Source organism: Belonocnema kinseyi, chromosome 2, assembly GCF_010883055.1.
Source record: "Belonocnema kinseyi isolate 2016_QV_RU_SX_M_011 chromosome 2, B_treatae_v1, whole genome shotgun sequence".
NCBI lineage: Eukaryota > Metazoa > Arthropoda > Insecta > Hymenoptera > Cynipidae > Belonocnema > Belonocnema kinseyi.
In genome coordinates, this window is record NC_046658.1 from 23,753,837 (window position 1) to 23,772,555 (window position 18,719).

At 35.6% G+C, this 18,719-nt stretch overlaps 1 long non-coding RNA gene across 1 annotated transcript in view; it reads right to left on the bottom strand.

Moving 5' to 3' along the window:
* Positions 1-1,309: 1,309 nt before the first annotated feature.
* LOC117167200 overlaps positions 1,310-18,719 on the bottom strand; it is a 60,650-nt gene continuing 43,240 nt past the window's right edge. The window contains exons 2-3 of the long non-coding RNA XR_004466366.1: positions 1,893-2,180; positions 1,310-1,680 (exon numbers count right to left, since the gene is read on the bottom strand). This is a non-coding gene — a long non-coding RNA (uncharacterized LOC117167200). The remainder of the gene's footprint in view (positions 1,681-1,892; positions 2,181-18,719) is intronic.

Genomic DNA, 18,719 nt, shown 5'->3' on the forward strand with positions numbered 1-18,719 from the left:
ACCTGGCACTAAATTGCCAGTGCTTGCAGAAATATTGCAGACGGCTGGATTCAAAAAAGTTAAAATAAATAAATTGAAGCAAATAATAAAAAATTTAATAATTCAATGTTCCAACATTAGAAAGTGGAAATAAATTTAAAATTAAGTTTACGCAAGAGCTTCGAAAAAGCTATTTTATACACTACCCAATCGAAAGCTACGAACAACAATAATAGAACTCAGGAAAGAAAAAGGATAATCTGATTGTTTAAATGTTTCAACAATATTTGCAAATGATTTAAAAATTGAACGGAATATAATTTTTCCATGTTTTATAATTATAATTAATTGTAACGTTACAATTTTCTAAGTGAAAAGTGTTTTCGGGTGACTTTTTTCCATCTGTTGACTTTCTCAATTTGTCGTATTTTGGGCATTTAGGCGATCGAGATTTTGAGAGATGATACGACTTATCAGTTGAAAAATTGCCGGCAGATATTTTAACGGAAATTCTTTTTGGGTTTAATATCATGTTTTTCAGTTTTTTCTTGTTGCTAATCGATTCTTCGATGTACGATTCTGCAACTTTGCTTTATTTCCAGCCTCCGTGACGTTGGAGATCTAATACATTTGCACCAGCATCTGCAAGCAAATTTACAGAAGTTCGTCGGAATGCATGTCTCGTGTATGAATCAGGATTTTCTAGATTTAAAAAGGTTGCGATTTATTTAGGCATACCAGATATTTTGTTTATTCCAACCACTTGTTTTGTGTATTTTCCTTTCTGAAAATTCAGAAAGAACCGATCGAACGTAACATTTTCCGGACGAAGAGCTCGATAACCTAGCGGACCGAAGGAGCAGAATGGATTATTGAAATTCGGATTCTACGTTAAAATTTGCATTTGAAACTCACGGAGTAATCGCAATACTTTTTCTTACAGTGGTTACAACTTTAAAAAATAAAATACCTGTCATTTACATGGGCTGAAGGCGATTTCAAGTGCATCTTCTTTTAGTAGCAGTTAATAAGCGTTCCGTCGGTAACTTTAAGCATTTTGTCTGGATGCTAGCGCCACACAGTGGAAACATCAGATAACAACGCTGCGATGCAAGTGACAGAGAATTTTATTTTTAAACTTCGCGCGCAACATACTACTTGTGCTATTATGGATGCGTTTGAAGTCACCTTCATCAGAAGTCAATGACATTTTTTTAAATTCCTGACGCTGCAAAAAAAAGTATTGCGATTAATCCGTGAGCTTCTAATAGAAAATTTAACGTAGAATCCGAACTTCAACAGTCTAAAAGTTGATCTTGCTTTTTTTTGAATTTTTTAAAAAGGAACCGAATGGAGACCCAATGGGGTCTTTACGGGTACTTTGTAGAGGATCCATTTAATTCCGTCGGTCCGCCAGGGAGGTGATATTTTCTAATATGAGATTTCGTTCTTTTTTTTAACATTTAAGGTACTCTACACGATTAGAAACCATACAAATCTTGCATATGAGCCAAAGTACTCTAAGAACGCCAGTTATCTTGGTTTGAGTTCATTCGGAATTAATCGTGAATGACTGTGGTTTATTTGGCTTGGTGTCCGGAATTCTTACTAGTAACAGTTCCCGCTGTTCTTCCACATGCTCAAGTTTTACGTTTACGAGTTCTCCCCTCTGCACTCACTGGCAACGCCGAAAATGAGAACCTTTAAATAATGCAATTAATAAGTTTTAGAAACAGAAAAATATTCAATATAGTGTAAATAGTATTGGATATCAAGTTTTTCAAATTAGATAAGAACGTTATAAAAATTTTATTTTTGTATTTGAAATTTTAGAGGTTAGGTCATTTGGTAAAAACACTCTTCATATGCATAATGTAACTATGACGTAAATATTGTGAATAGTGAGTGCTTACCTTCGTTGCTAAATAGATCTCGTGAGGAGCCTCGGACAAAATTTTTTCGAGATTTTCCGCTTAGATTTTCCAGGCAGAAAATTATTATTTGCAGCACTTTCAGCTGCTAGCAGTATATCTGGCGGTGTAAATTCTGTTTCACTTTCTGAAGTGGACATTGTGAAATCCGAGTCATCAGGCTCTACCAACTCAATGGTAAAATATGAAGAATCAAGGGCGCCATCAGGCGGTGACACAGAACATTAAGATGAGATAAAAGATGGCGTCCAGATAATATCCAGATGACTTCTAGATAATTGAATAAAAAATTAAATCAAAGTGAAGAATACAATGCAAAAATCAAATAAAAATATTCATGAAGTCAAAATAGTTATTCTTTATATATTTGTATTAGATTTTCGCATTGGTTTCTTTGTGTAGTATAATTTTACAAGAAATTAATCGAAGCAACGAAAATTAGATTTAAAAAGTTTGTTTATTTTTAAAATATGAATGCGAGATCTTTATTCAAATTTGTGTTTAAAAGAATTACATCAACCAAGTAAATAGTAATCAATAATAATTTAATAAATTAATATCATTTAATTAGAATTACAAATTAGAATACCCTGAATAGAAAATATATTTTGTTCCTTATTTTTTCGTCACGTTAACCGGCGTTTTGTTTTGTCAAGCTGTCATTTGCTGTGTAAGTAAGGTTGCTTATTGCATAAGTTCGACTGAGAGCGACATCGATAAAATTTACAACAGAGGAAGGGAAAGTGACGCAACCAGGACGAGAGACGTCAAGTGCGGGGAGGGACCGACATACATCTCCATCAAGCAGTGACACAGCTTTTTTTATTTTCTATGATTCTGCACGATCGTCCATAGGAGTTGGTAGAGCCTGCAAGTCATAAACGATGAAATCGAATAAAGTGTCGATGATGCACAACATTCACTACGCGGTGTGAGAACACCAGTCTCATGGCAGGTAGGGTTCGGTTGACCACAGGCAACCATAGACGAAAAGGTACATAGAATGCGTACTTTTTCCGGACACTAAGAAATTAGTGGTGTTAGTTCAGTCGCTAATTTACGCTAAGTTACCACGAATTATTCCAAATGAAATGCAATAATTTTGGGTAATTTATGGTAATCTAATCAGATGGTAACTTGCAATAAATTATCTAAAATTTAATTTTAAACACTTCCATAAATTTCCGGAAATTTATGCAAATTTTCGGTCATTTATAGTAATCTTACAAGTAATTTACGGTAACTTCAATTGTAAAACATGAATCTGAAATATTTTGAGGACACTTTTCAAAACTTTTAAAAATTAAAAAATGAAAACTGTGACTCATTTTAAAATAATGGACAAAATGGCGTCCCTTAGTAAAGGTGAACAATTATATCTTTCACCTACCTGTGTTAGGCGCCAGACGCTTTTGATAGCGTCACTCAAAAAAAATTTTAACAACTCGAACTTACAAAACATTTAAGCTCTTCTAAGAAGTCCCTGGCTAGAAGGGGTAGAGGGATTCGTGAGGGCGAAAAAACATCGTGACGCTTAGATTTAACAAGAGTAAGCTATTTTACAATTTATTTCAAATTGTGGTAAGAGGAACAACTAACTCTTTAATAAAATACTAATAATTGAAGCAAGTTGATTACAACGATTTTAAAATACTAAAAAAAAAACAAAATAGAACTAATAAAAACACTGCTTATGTCCTACACTAACGTTTGCTTAACAAGAAAATTTTTCTCAAATCAATTTACACTTATAAAAGGAAAACCATGCCACAGATCAGCAAAATATATATCCTCAACAAATCCACAAAAATGTTCTGTTGCTCATACCGAGTTCTCACACATAATTACTGGAGATAAGATTTTAGTTAGGAACTGACGCCTACCTTTTATCCAAAAGACCACGGCTTTCCTTTATTTACTCTCAATTACTGCGTTCAGTAGAAGTCCACTATTCTCCAAAGAAATTGGTTACTCAGCTAACGGCCAACACTAGACTACTTGGGTTCCTGCTGCTCTCGGCCTCCCCTCTTCCATCAGTCCCACCAAAATTGACTTGCCGTCAGGTGCTGCTCTCTTTATCCCCACTACCGGTTGTTACTTCCGTGTATGGGACTGGATGTCCTCCTGGTGGTATGCCGGCTCAATGTGTCTTGGCAAGATGGCTACGCCGGTTTGTTTTGACATGTGCCGGACTGAGTACAGTTTCACACGTCGGAATTGAATTTGTGTAATTATACTCGAGTCGGAAATAAATCTGTAGACGGACCCATCATGTGTGAGTGAGTAGTGGCTTTTGCGATAAGATGTGCAACGGCACTGGGTGTAGTGTGCAGTGGCGAGGTTGCATGCGGTGATTTCTGTGTTTGGAGGGGGTGTTTATTTTGCAGAAACTCCTTTAGAATTACGTGATAAATAGGAGTCAAGGCAAGCGTCAGGTTTCCTCTACCTACTCTCCAGTTATCTAAACTAAATTATTATACATTTCAAGGTAACTATAGTGAAATTACAGTAATAATAACTCTTTGTGTGGAGAAAACTCTAAACCTATGCCTGACCTATCCAACATTCATTTCCACTCTAAGTTCTCTCTCTCATTCTCGTATCTGAATAATATATTATGAGTTAGTGCTGGCCGAAAGTATTTAGACTTTATTTTATTTATAATGTTCTAACTACGTCTGGGGGGAAGGATCAGAACGAATGGCAGACCACTATGTTACAACACCCCCTCCCAGATTGACCAAGCATCAGCAATCCGACTTCCAGTTAGTTGTCATTATTTGCGAATCAGAAAGTTTATAGGCAGTCATATACAGGTAAATCTCAAAAGAAGAGTTTAAAGTTTCTGTTAATCCAAGTAGGGAATTGCGAACGTCTGAACTGAGTAAGTAGAATATTTAAATAAAACGAGGCTCCAATAAAAAAAATGTAGATTAAGGTCTGCTATTTACCAGACTTTACCTTAAACAAAATATTGCTGTGTTCCACCATATCGCTTTTTCGCCTAGAACCTTAGTTGTGTCCAATTTTATTTTAACCAAAATTAGAGAAAGGGTTTGTAAACCATTTTAACCTTTTATATACCGAACTTTTAGTTCGAGAACAATTTAAAGCTTCTGGTGATGCTACTTTAGATGTGAAATTATCAAACATCAACCCTTTAAGGGTCCCAGTCATCAAAAGAAATTCTACGTTAGAACAGAAATGTTCAAACCTAATGCGGTACTTTACGCTAAAACTAAAGAAAAGAAGATCTATAAACTGCAACTAACTGTGAATCCTAAACTATTCGAACAGTGTCCACTAACTAGTATCCGAAAGGTCTCACGAAAACAGCTTAAAACTAACTAGAGCTAGATGAGCATCACAAAAGAACGGCTTAAAACTAACTAGAGGCAAAATCACAGGCGCTTCAAGTTGGCATCCGCCAGTGCCTGGATGAGGGGGCGGTCTGAATCCAGAGTTACTCTGTCTCCTGTTTGTCCACCTGATGCTGAAGGAGTGTTAACTTCAGAGAGGGACACTGTGTGTTCAAAAGGATTCGCTAAGGCCCGGGGTGTTCGCGTGGGGGTTGTGTGGCTAAGAGATCGGGAGCTCCGTTCTTGTTGAGAAAAAGGGCTTCCTTCCCACTGCCTCCACCTCGACTCACACCTCGGGCATTAATTAATCTTTACTCCTGGTTTACCGCAGTAAAAACAAAACATTCCCTTCTGGAACAACCAATTATTAAAGCCGTGCCCCCTTCGATAATAATTCCAACATGAATGATCTGGAGGAGGCATCAAGGGGTCACACAACTCCCTTCTAAACATCCAGTGAGCAGCAGGAGAGCTGAGTTCAGGCTGTTGATCACGGGTCCACCCTATGATTGACACCTGACTTCTTGTAGGGGCCTGAGCAAATCCCGGGGGTGGTCCCATAAACTGGCCGCATCTAATTAACATCGCCGAGTAGGCGAAAAGTTTGCCTGATGGGGCAAAGGCCCTGAATGTCGATATGGTGTTTCACCATGTGTGTGGCAAGCAGCCTGGCTGGTATAGGAGGAATTTTTCTTTTCAGAAATTCTTCAAGGTATTTAACCTCATAAGGCTTTAATTCCTTTATCGAAACATTAGCGTCCGTAGCACGAATTTTCGATAATTCCGACGGGGAATTCGCTTCCGGACCTAATTCCTGTCTGAATACGAGGCTTAAATCTAACGTCAAAACCGAAAAGTTCCGCAAAATGAATACTGAACTAACCTTCACAATCGAAAGTTGGTGCGAAACGAATCGATAAGGACTTTCTTATTACTAAAAACTCTAGGGGTAAAACAGCTTGTCCAGCTGTTTCCTCGATCTTTCCGTTAGAATACGTGATTCCTGGACGGGGCTGATCTGTTAATTTCACCAGTAAACTCGAAAATTTTTCAAAGGCCCGCTTACCTACATAGGTACAGCATGAGTCTGGGTCAAAAAGTCCATACAGTGAGCGACCATCTACGCTGACTGTAATAAACAGGCGTCGCTTATCAAGTACGGTATTTACTTGATCTAATGAAATCTAAGGGCCTCAAAAAACGAATGGGGAGAGTGATCGGACCCTATTCTTACTCACCCTTATTCGTTTCCCGATCGGGGTCCCGAACATCCGCTACAGTTCGACGAGATTTGACCGGGTTTGCCACACACGTAGCAAAATTTATTTTTGATTTAAGAGCCATAACGTCAATTATCTCCTTGCTCCCGGAAATTCCAACAGCAGCCTCGCTCCCCTCTTAAAGTGCCACTAGCGGTTGTGCACACTAAGGGGGCTGGCGCTAGAGGATTTGCTCCTTGCACATTAGCACCGAACGCAGCAGTCGTAAGGTTGGACGCTTCAACGGTCTGTGTTGCTAATGGAGGGTGACTGAAATGAGCCGGCACCCATGGTGCCTGAGGAAAGCCAGGATAAAATCCATGATTAAAATAAGGCGAATAACTGCTTAAAAAAGGAGGTGTACCAAACGCTTGTGGTACTAGAGATTTGTGAATGTCGGGAGGACCCACTACAGCACATGCGTTACTTGGAGTGCTGTTGGAATAGTTATTATTTGGGGCTCCGTGTGATCGATCTTCAGTTTCTTTATCGTTATTTTTACCACGCCCTTTGCCACCTCGCTTTTTGTTGTTATTTGAACTATTTCATTTCGTCCATTATTATTTAAATTCGAGGTAGTCGTCTAAACATTAAACAATAATTGAGAAATTGAATTAATTAAAATTAAAAATTAAAATTCATTCGTTAAAAATTTTAATCAGATGGTTCAAAAGTTTAAAAAAGAATTAACAATAATTGAAAAATTGAATGGATTAAGAATTAGAAATAATTTGATTTGGAAAAATTAATTTTTAGAAAATATTCCAAACATTTCGAAAATTGCAAAACATGAATCTGAAATATTTTAAGAGCACTGTTTAAAAGATAATCAGATGGTTTAAAAGTTTCAAAATAATTGAAGAATAATTAAAAATTTGATTGAATTTAAAAGTTTTAAATGTTTTAATATTTGGAGAAATTAATTCTTATAAAATTTGTCTAAAGATTTTTTTTTTAATTTAGAAGAAAAATCCTAAATATTTTAAGACATCTTCTTGAAAGTTTTCAAAATTTATAAAAGTTTCAAAAATTCAAAAACATTTACAAGATTAATACATGGTTAATCCGTTTTGAAAATAAATAATTGAAAATTTTAAGGATGAAATATGTAAAATGTTTTTTTATGTAGACATGCAAGGAAACTTCTTTCAAGTTTTTAAAATAGAACACATGTAGGCAAAATTTGACTCATTAAAAATAATAATCAGATGGTTTAAAAGTTTTGAAAAGATTTAATTGTCATTTAAAAATTAAATTGATTAAAGATTTAAAATAATTCATAATTAGATACATTCATGTTTGAACAATATTACAAAACATTTCAAAAATGACAAAACATGAGTCGGAAATATTTTAAGGACACTTTTTAAAACTTTTCAAAATAAAAAAAAAATTTAATTGACTTTTTTTAAAAGATAAACAGATGGGTTAATAATTTTGAAAAAATTTAAAGCTGGTTTCTTAAACACTTATTATATTATCTAATTAAAAAGTATCAAATTTTCTTTTAAAGCTTAATACATTTCACATTACCTAATTTAGTATATGTACTAATAACTGAGTTATTAGCTTCAACCTTTAAAAAAAGGAAAATACCTTGAAAAAATCTGGGCTATTAATTTCAGCATACTATGAAAATTGTTTACAGTTTAAAATGATGTTTTTTTTGCAATTAGAATAATTTTTAATAAAAAATACAAATTTGGAGTGACAATTTGTTTATTATAAAGGTAAAACCACATTCCGAGATTTGACAAGAAGGAATCGAGGCTTATCAGTTTCTTTTCAAAGTTATATACATATAATTTTCGTAAGATTTCGGAGAATTTTTCGAAAAGATTTTTGAAGATTTCACATATGCAGAAAAAATACAGAATATTTTTATGTATGTATGTATTTAATCTCTTCCTTTTACGGGTTTGAGGGCCTCCGCTCCTTGCACGTATATTTACAATTCCATCCTTAGTCTAACTTAACTACTACTTATATTCTACTCTTTCGCATTACGTAGAATAAACAATAGTAACAGTAGTGATATTAATTCCTAAAATGAGCAAGCTTCCAGGGCTTCCGTTTCCTCTTACCATAAAAAAATGCATTTTCCACGATATTGAAAAACAATTTTCGTTTTTTACTGTCCCTTTTCAGGATCACCCGTTTGGCTCTGCCCTACTCCCTTGCTTTTCCTTATTTCTTACAATTTTTCATCCACATCGCTCCCTTTCCACTACCATCCAAGATCCATCTTACACACTCATCCACACTCAACTGTCCCTCTTCCTCTCCTGTACATCTCTCTAATACATGTGCCCATGACTCCATTTCGTACCCGCATACTCTGCATAAATTCTCCTCTTTATCCATCCAATATCTGTATGCTCTCACTCCTTCTCCCATTCTGAACCGTACATACTTACTCCATTTTTCTTCCTTTTTTATTTTTTGCAGATATTCTGGTTCTATCAACCCATTGACCATCACATACCATCTATTGCACCTCGAATCTATAATCTTTGTCCATCTCTCGTCTCCTTGTTTAACCAATGGCTCTAACTCTATGTCCTGCCACTCCCCTTTTTAGCTTCTCTTCAAACCTGCAGACTCTCTTAATTTGTCTAGTAACCATATTTTCTCTTTCTAACTCTTCTTTCAACATATTTCCTGGGCAACTCCAGCTAACCCCCATTACCCACCTCAGAAATCGCTCATGCATGCTCTCTACTTTCCTAGGTTTCTTCCATCCCCAGATCTCACCACCGTAACATAACACCGCCCACGCCAATGCATAAAAGAACCAGACCCTCATTCTCCAATCGTTCTTGAACCTTCTCTTTCCTATACCCCATACTTGGCCCATTACTTTACTCGCACATTCAATTCTTTTCCTCACCTGCAGCTCGTTTCCCCCGTTCTACCTCAAACCAAAAACCTAGGTAACAGAACTCCTCCACAATTTTTACTTTTTGTATGTTCATCTTCCAAACGTAATTTATTTTGCTCTTTCTATTTCTGAAACACATCACCTTTGTGTTATCTACGTTCACCGTTAACTCTTTTGTTCCCACATACTCTTCGAAGATTCTCATCATTAGGTTCATCCCCTTCTCATCATCTGCTAATAGAACTACATCATCCGCGTATGCTAGAGAGTATAGTTTGCTATTACCCAAAACCGTTCCTCCTTTCCCTTTCTCCTTTAGCTTCTCCTCTAAGTCGGCCAGTAGGATATTAAATAGTAACGGACTCAACGGGCACCCTTGCCTTGGACCTCGACCTGTCCAGAAAACCTGTCCTTTTTTCTTTCCTATTTTGACCCTAATCCTGGTTTTAGTAAAAATTTCCTTTATCCTCTCCACCAACTTTTCCTCTACACCCTTCTCTTTCATTGCCTGCCATAGCACTTTTCTGTTCACTGAGTCAAACGCTGCTTTAAAATCTACGAACAAAGCGACTAGTTTCCCTTTTTTCTCCCCAAATTTCTGTTAACTAAATAGTGAAGTACGTAGATGTTGTCTATAGTTCCCATCCCTTTCCTAAATCCCGTCTGATTATGTGGGATCCTTTCTTTTTGTTCTACCTGACTCTCCAACCTTTTTCTTAAGATTTCCGCATATATTTTATAGCCGACTGGTATGCGAGTGATCCCTCAGTATTCCTCTACCTTCCTTACATCCCTTTCATAGACAAGCGGTACTACTAGTCCTGTCATCCACACTTCCGATCACCCTTCTCCTTTCCAGAACTTGTTGCAGATCTTCGACATCCCATCCCTAACCCCTTCTCCTCCATAATTCATCGCTTCGTTCTCCATCCCATCTTCTCCCGTCGCCTTGTTTCTTTTTAACCTATTTATTGCCTCATCCACTTCTTCTCTTGTTATCTCGTTCCCTTCCTCCATTTCTCCTTGGACTATCCTACACTTTTCCTCTTTGATCTTATTTTGTTCTCTCCCTAATAGACCCTTAAAATAATCCGTCCATTCCTCCATTTCTATTTCTTCGTTAACGCCCTTCCCTTCCCCACTATCCGTATTTATCACATCCCACACCCTACCTTCTCTGATCGCTTTTTCTACTTCTGCTTTATATTCTTCCTTTCCCCTTTGTCTTTTTATTTTCAGCATCTTCTCATGTTCTTTTTTCCTCCTATTATACTCCTCGTTCTTCATTTCCCCTGTTCTCCATTTGCTCACACACTCTTTTATTCTCTCTTTTATCTCCCAGTATTCCTCGTCCCACCAGCCTCTCTTGCTCCCTACTCTTTCTTCATTAGTACTCAGCTCATCCTTTACCTTTTCAATGAACCCCTTCAACCCTTCAATTAACGAGTCTATTCCCTCCTCTTTTTCATACCTAACCTTCTCCTTTTCCATCTTTTGTGTAAACTCTTTTAATTTATCTACCCCCCAGATTCCCATTTTCGTGTTTCTTTCGCACCCTTTTTCTTTTCTCCCTCTGCCGCGCTTACTGACGCCTCTTCTTAGTGTAACTATGATCGGGAAGTGCTTGGACCCTATCTCATTCCCTACCTTCATACTCCCTATCATATGCCGCATTCTTTCTTCAGCCAAGCTGTAACCCTGTTTCTCCTATCATGTCTAGCAACTGCCTTCCCTCCCTGTCCGTCTCTCTATGTTTCTCTTCATCTCTATGTTCTGTATACACACACCACCGCTATATCTACTTTCCCAATTATAATTTTTATTACCATTGTTCCGTCCTTTTCCTCCATGTCCCCATCTTTTGTTCCTTTTACTGCTAATTCTTTTTTCACCCCTGACACCATGCTGCCCATCCCTCTCCCCTTAACGTGTTCTTTTCTTGCTTTTTGAATTGTCCACACATAACCTTTCGGTAACAGCTTTTTTATTCCCTTCCAGTTCTTCTCATCTGCCCAAGTTTCACTCATCATAATCACATCCCACTTTTCTACCTCCTCCCAAAATCCTTTATTCTTGTTCTTCAAACCTGACACATTCCAGAAAGCTATGTTCACGTTTCTCTCTTCCCTTCCCTCTTCTTTCTTCTTCACTTTGTTTCCCCTTTGCCGTTTGGAAATCCCTCTGATTTATTTCTAGACTCTTTTTCGTCTCGCTTCCCCCTACCTTTCTCAAGACTTTTTCCTTTTTTCCTTAATTCTTCTAATTCTTTAGCCCAGCAACATTCCTCCCCATTTATCCATAACCTGTCTCTCCCTATCCACACTATATGGCCCCTTTTCCTCTCTACCCAAGCCCTCTGCTCTATTTGACATCTCCTTTTTCTCTCCCTTCATGTCAGATCTTCTTCAATTCTTTTCCTTCTTCCTCTCAATAATTTTTTTCCCTCCATAATTTTCTTTTTCTCCTCCTCACTCCCCTGTTTTTACTAGAAACATTCCTTCTTTTTCTTCATTTGTCCCTCCTATTCTCTTGAATCCTTCTACCCTTACCTGCACTCTAATATCTCACAAAAGATTTGTTATTTACACTTCTCTTGTTTCACCCTCCACTTTTAATCCCTTAACTACTATGTTATTTTTCCTCCTTGCCCTTTCTTCCCCTTCTAATCTTCTTTCGATCTCACTGAGTCTTTTCTTTAATCTTTCATTCTCACTTCGGACGTTCTTTTCATTCCCTTTAACTATTTCCTCATTTTCTGTCTTTTCCCCCATATGCTCATTCCTAATTTTTAGACTGGATACCCGTTCTTCCAACTGTTTTATTTCTCTAGATCTCTGTTCTTCAAACTCTCTCTGTCTGTTCTCAATACTCTCTAGCTTACCCCAAACCTTGTCTTTCTCCTCCTTCCAACGTTTATCCCATTCTTCCCATTTTTCTCTGGCCTTTTTCACTTCCCCCCTTACATCGTTTCCCTGCCTATTCATATCCCTATTCATGTCATCCAATCTCTTTCTTGTTTCCTCTCTAAACCCTTTAATGAGAGCTTCCAATTTTTCAAACATCCCCCCACCCCTATCTCTCTCTCTCTCTAGTGTTTTCCTTTTAATTCTAACTCTCTTGTTAACCTGGTCCCTTTCTACCTCATCTTCCCCAGCCACTCTTTTCTTTTTTCCTCCCCTTCACTGCTAGTCGCCCTTGCCTTTTTTTGTCATCTGTCCAGACTTCTGTTCGAAACCGCGTTTTCGAGCTTGTTCATTATGTTTTTTTTTTTTTGTTATTTTGCAGAATTTATAAAATATTAGGAAAAATTAGTCACCTTAAAAGATATTTAGGACTTTTCGAAGATTTGAAGAAACTTTCAGGAGAATCTTAGCAAGAAATTTTCATTCTTTCAAAATTCTTAAAAAGATTCTAACATTTTTTTCGAAATACTCAAAATTTTATAAAATTGCTAAAAATTGTTTTAAAAATGTATAGAAAATTTTTAAATTTCTAAAATTTTAAATTATTTGAAGACCTTTTCAAAACCTCCAAACCTTCTAAATATCTTTTCAAATCATTCAGTGTTCCTAAATAATCTTTTGATTGTCCTAAAATCCCCTAGATTCTGTTTCGTGTGTTTTATATTAAATTTTAATTATTTTAAATGTTCTCAGAAATCTTAATATCGGTACGAAAACTTTATTCGTAAATTAAGATATTCTAAGTTTTTTGTCCATTATGTATTTTATTTTTATTTTCTCTTTGAAAGTGTAAAAAAGTTTACAAATGGTATACTGCGATAGCAAAATTTTAAGAACAGAGTTATTTCCTAATATTAAAAAAAAACATTTGCAATAAAAATTTTCTCTTTGATCAATAATGTTTAGAAACATTTCGAAAAAAATTTTATCATGAAATCAAATCACTTGATTGAAAATTTTCATTCAGACAATTAATGTTGTAGTAACCTCGTAATATTTATTAATAGACTTAATTACAGACGGTTAACTTGAGGAGACTTTTTTTTTGAGGAACTGGCAACAATTCTTAGAAATTGAAAAAAATTAACTGCAAGAATAAAAAACGAACACACACACACATCTTCTTTTTTTCATACCTTACCCCCATTCTCCCTGTTAATATCAGTTAATATGCATAAATATATTCAATTTATGTTTTTTTAAAGCACTTAAACAAATATATAAATAAAAAATAAACTATATATTTTCTTTCTACAATTATTAAATAAATGATATCATCAAATTAACCTTAATATTTTTCTGTTATATAATCATTAAAATAAGATTTGGCTCTTAATTCTACATATTTAATAAAAAATAATATACAGTTAAATAACACAGCCACGCAAAAAAAAGTGTGCGGATCTAGTAACAAGACACACGTATTCCTATGGATTTTGGGGTACTGAATTCAAATTCGGTATCAAAAACCACCCATCACGTCATGGTTGAGCCATAACCTCAAAAAATGACGAAAAATCATGCACTGAGGCAAATAAATTTCAAAATAATGCCAGTGATGCAAATTTTCACTTCAAAAACATGTCGACAACTGTGAACGATCAAGCCTTGCCTGATAACTTATTTAATATAACTTTACCCAGCAGAACCTGACCTCACCTAACCATAATTAACCTAAATTTATTGATCTACACGTAAAGCTCTGGAAGCATATTTTCCAAGTAGCAAATGTGTGCTACATCGAATGGGTCAACACGAGCCTAACCTAGAAATAAATGTAACCTAGCCTAACATAACCTAACCTCACGAAACACAATTAAACTGATTGTGTTGTCCCTTTGTGTTTGCGGTACCGTTTGAATCAGCTTGGGCTTAACCTGCAAAGAGGTCAAACCTATCCTAACCTAAAAAAACCTAACCTAACCTAACCTAATTCCACGTAACACAATTAAACTCATTGTGTTGTCCCGTTGTGTTTGCGGTACCTTTTTATTCAGCTTCGGCTTAACCTACATAGTGGTTTAACCTATCCTAACCTAACAAAACCTGACTTAACCTAACCTAGCCGAATGAAATTCAACCACACGGGTAGCTATGTAAGCGTACGGTTCTCAGTCTTAAATGTGTACTATATTTATGAGGTTAACTCGATCTTAACCTACAAATGAATCTAACTTAACAGAACCTAACGAAATTTTGCTAAACGCAACTCAACTTAACCTAAGTCTTCCCGTTGTATCACAATAAAATTCATTTCATTGTACTGCAGGTGATTAAAAATTTAGACGCACATTACTCATTTGAAGAAACTTAGAACTACAAGTAGAATTGACCCCATTTCAATTAACCTGACAATGTTTATATCAAATTAAAATGTAGAACTTTAACTTAAACATGCAAATGAATAAAAGTTTTATTCAAAATTTTTTTCTATCAGCTTTTCTTAAACTTAAGAGGTATATTTATACTATCTTTCGTGTTTACATTTTATCTGGCTTTTTATCGAAATTAAATTGATTTATAGACCTACTTCAGTCTATTTTCTGCCTGCTATAACGTGTCCTTTTTTCTTCGAAGGAACGATGCAAAGGGTTACGCTTACGTTTAAGACCAACATTCGTTTCCCTTTTCAACATCCAGCAAAAATCAGCCACCATGACCTCGTCCCATCTACCCTGATATCATTGTTCCATCACTTTTATGTCTTGATGAAAACGTTCCCCTTGTTCTTCGCTGAAATCACCAACATTTTCTGGAATCTTATCCAGATGGGTATCTAGAAAGTGAAGTTTTAAATTCATCAAGCAACCTAACTTTTTGTAGTTTCTTATCATTTTCGCAACAATATTCTCGTAGTCTGGACTTTTTTTGTTACCGAGGAAATTCGCGTTTACTGCTTTAAAACTTTTCCAAGCGTCCATTTCAATTTTCGTCATGTGGCTCACGAAATTAGTATCCCTTGTCAATATTCGAATCTGTGGTCCATCAAAGACTCCTTCTTTCAATTTAGCATCTGAAATATTAGGGAATTTAAGGGATATATACTTATCGCAATGTCCATCTTTGTCTAACGCCTTGTCAAATTGCTTCATGATCCCAAACTTTATGTGGAGGGGTGGTAGTAAAATTTTTTCTGGATCAAAGAGGCTTTGGTTGATGATATTATGAGAACCAGGTTTAAATGAATCTCTTAAAGGCCAATGTTTTTTGCTGTAATGATTGGCTCGATCTCTGCTATTCCACAGGCATATAAAGCATGCCTCTCTTAATGCTGCGTTATGACGAATCAATGAAAAGTCGCCATTCTTCGTCTCTGTACACATTTTTCTTCAAGTGGTTCATTAGTCCGTTAACGTCAGTGCAGTACACTAAAGACGTCTCTTCGTCTTTAACGAAAAACTTTCTGAATTCTTTGTCCCTGTCGCGATAGAATGAAACTTTTGTCCTTGGCTCTAGAAGATTTCTTCTTTTTAGAAATGAAGCGGCAAATTGATGCAAAAGTAGCACTCCTTCGCAATAACGGGTTTTTTCCATGTAGTTGGTGTAGAGTACTTGCGGTACTTTTCGTTGTTTGAATTTTTTAGACGATACAACATAAGTCTGCAGGAATTACAAATGACGTGAGGAACCCATTTTGTTTCTTGGTGCAGCAATTTACGGTCAAAACACTTTTCGTAAAGACTTTTCACTTCCTCGTCGATTGATTTTCGCAAACTGCTCACTTCATATTTACTGCAAATGTAACAGAATGAATCTGAGCTATTCTTGCAGGCATGCGATTGAGAAATGCTCGCGGTTTTTTTCCTTGAAGTATGAGACTCTACACCAACCAAGTGAGCCATTGATGAAGAGCAACGGTTGCATGATGACGACGTCGGAGAGCCCGCTTTCCCACCCTGACCAGATGCCGATACTGGGGTTTTTCCCTGCATCGTAATACACTTTTACCTGTGTCTGCCATAACGGCATGAACGCCGTTTACCCAGGGACTCAGCCAATGTGGATCCGTTGCCCAACGTCGCCACGTGGAGGTGCCCTGGTTACAGACACAGGCGAATAATGCTAGCAACAAGCGGTACGAAACTCCAAACATTTACTACAATTAATGTCAAAATATGAAAGTACGCAAGAACAGGGTTGCCAACGTAATCGGTTATGTTAGGTCAGGTTTTGTTAAGTTAGGATAGGTTAAACCTCTATGTTGGTTAAGCCGAAGCTGAATGAAACGGTACCGCAAACACAAAGGGACAACACAATCAGTTTAATTGTGTTTCGTGAGGTTAGGTAAGGCTAGGTTAGGTTTATTTCTAGGTTAGGCTCGAGTTGACCTATTCGATGTAGCACACATTTGCTACTGGGAAAATATGCTTCCAGAGCTTTACGTGTAGTTCACTAAATTTCTGTTAATTCAGCTTAGGTGAGGTCAGGTTATGTTGGGAAAAGTTATGTTAAATAAGTTGATATCAGGCAAGGGTTGATCCTTCACAGTTATCGACATGTTTTTGAAGTGAAAATTTGCATCACTGGCATTATTTTTAAATTTATTTGCCTCAGTGCATGATTTTTTGTCATTTTTTGAGGTTATGGCTCAACCATGACATGATGGGTGATTTTTGATACCGAATTTGAATTCAGCGCCCCAAAATCCATAGGAATACGTGTGTCTTGTTACCAGATCCGCACACTTTTTTGTGTGGCTGTGTAATTATTCCACTCAAAATTATTCAGTTTCAAAAATCAGATTATAACTTCAAAGCCTTTGAAATTAAACGGTATTAAATGAGAGAAATTTGAAATGAAAACAATTAAAATTACGGTGTAATTATTTTCTTTTAGAAGCGAACAAATTAAAAAATTATTATTCAAAGAAACTAGTTTATAAATTTATAATTAAAAGTCTCAATCTTTGTAAAATTTATAATATTCTTAATTCAAATTATTTAATTTTACACGTTTTAAATGGAATCACTTATAATTCTGAATTACATTTTTTGCAGCTTTAGGATATAAATAATTTAAAGCTGAAATGGGCGACATGCACGGTTCTAATATATTTGCGATTTTAAAGGTTCAAATTAAGTAATTATTATAAACAGAAATTTCACGAATTGTATGATTTGGGGATTATCTCATTTTGGAGGCCATTAATGCCTAATCCAGTTAAAAGGCTTACAGTCGTCAATGTTACGATATTGAACCCTTAAATTCAAAACCAATTTAAAATTGAATGTTATACTTTTTAATTGTTTACGATTTGATTCTTAAATTCAGAATTTTTTGAATAGTAAGTAAGGCCTGGATGGACCAAAAAAACGAAATCCTAGAAGAACGAAAATAGCTAATATTTAAACGTAAAAAGATAACACGTGTTATCACAAGTGTAGAAATATAATACTTTAATGACTTTTCAATATAAAACATGGCACTAGCCCTCGGGTATCGCAATGAGATCATAAATGTTGAATTATAGCAAATTAACGATTTGGCATATTTTTACGAAAATTATGGTAATTTTGATGTCGAGTTATAGTTTAAAATTTTTCCTGATCTATAAGGAAATTATAGCTTAATATTCTTTATCTTCTTCACGTTATCGGAGGAAAATACACCAATAAAAGCAAGATGCTGCCAGCTTGACACGTGACAAGTGTCTTGTTACCAGATCCGCACACTTTGTTTTGTGTGTGGCTGTGTTATTTGATTACTGAAATGCTTTTAATTTGAAATAAAATTGTGGAATAATGAAGTATTTTCATGAAAAATAGTTCTGCTTAAGCTTAAACGCTTCTTTATATTTTGACATTGTCGACTTTTGAAAAGTTTGAAACAAAACATTTTAAAATAATGACTATGAACACTATCAATTTTAAAATATCCCAGTTTAAAATTTCAAGCGGAAGGTTTACAAAAAGTTTTAATTCAATACTTGAAATACTTACAACTGCGAAATTCTAATTTAAAATGAAGGGGTTTTAATGCATTTCAAAAAGTAACTCCTTCTACTGCCCATAATTTGACGTGATATAAAATAATATATTTTATTACATTTTTCTAAGCTTCTAAGTTATAACAATCCCTTCCCGTAAATAAAGTCACTGTTATTTCATGTTTTTCAGCCAGTAGCCATCCTGACAATTGCTCCAAACATTCTTCACATTCCAGAATGTTCGTTGGATTTTGTATACTTTTCAAATCAATTTAATTTACTTATTAGAATACTTCACAATTTATGATACTCGTGGTGAGGGCTTAGTAAACAATATTGACTACATTTCCAATGTTTTTTTGTGATTTAAATTTTACATATACGGTCTACTGAGCATCCTTACCGTTCTTAACTTCTAAAT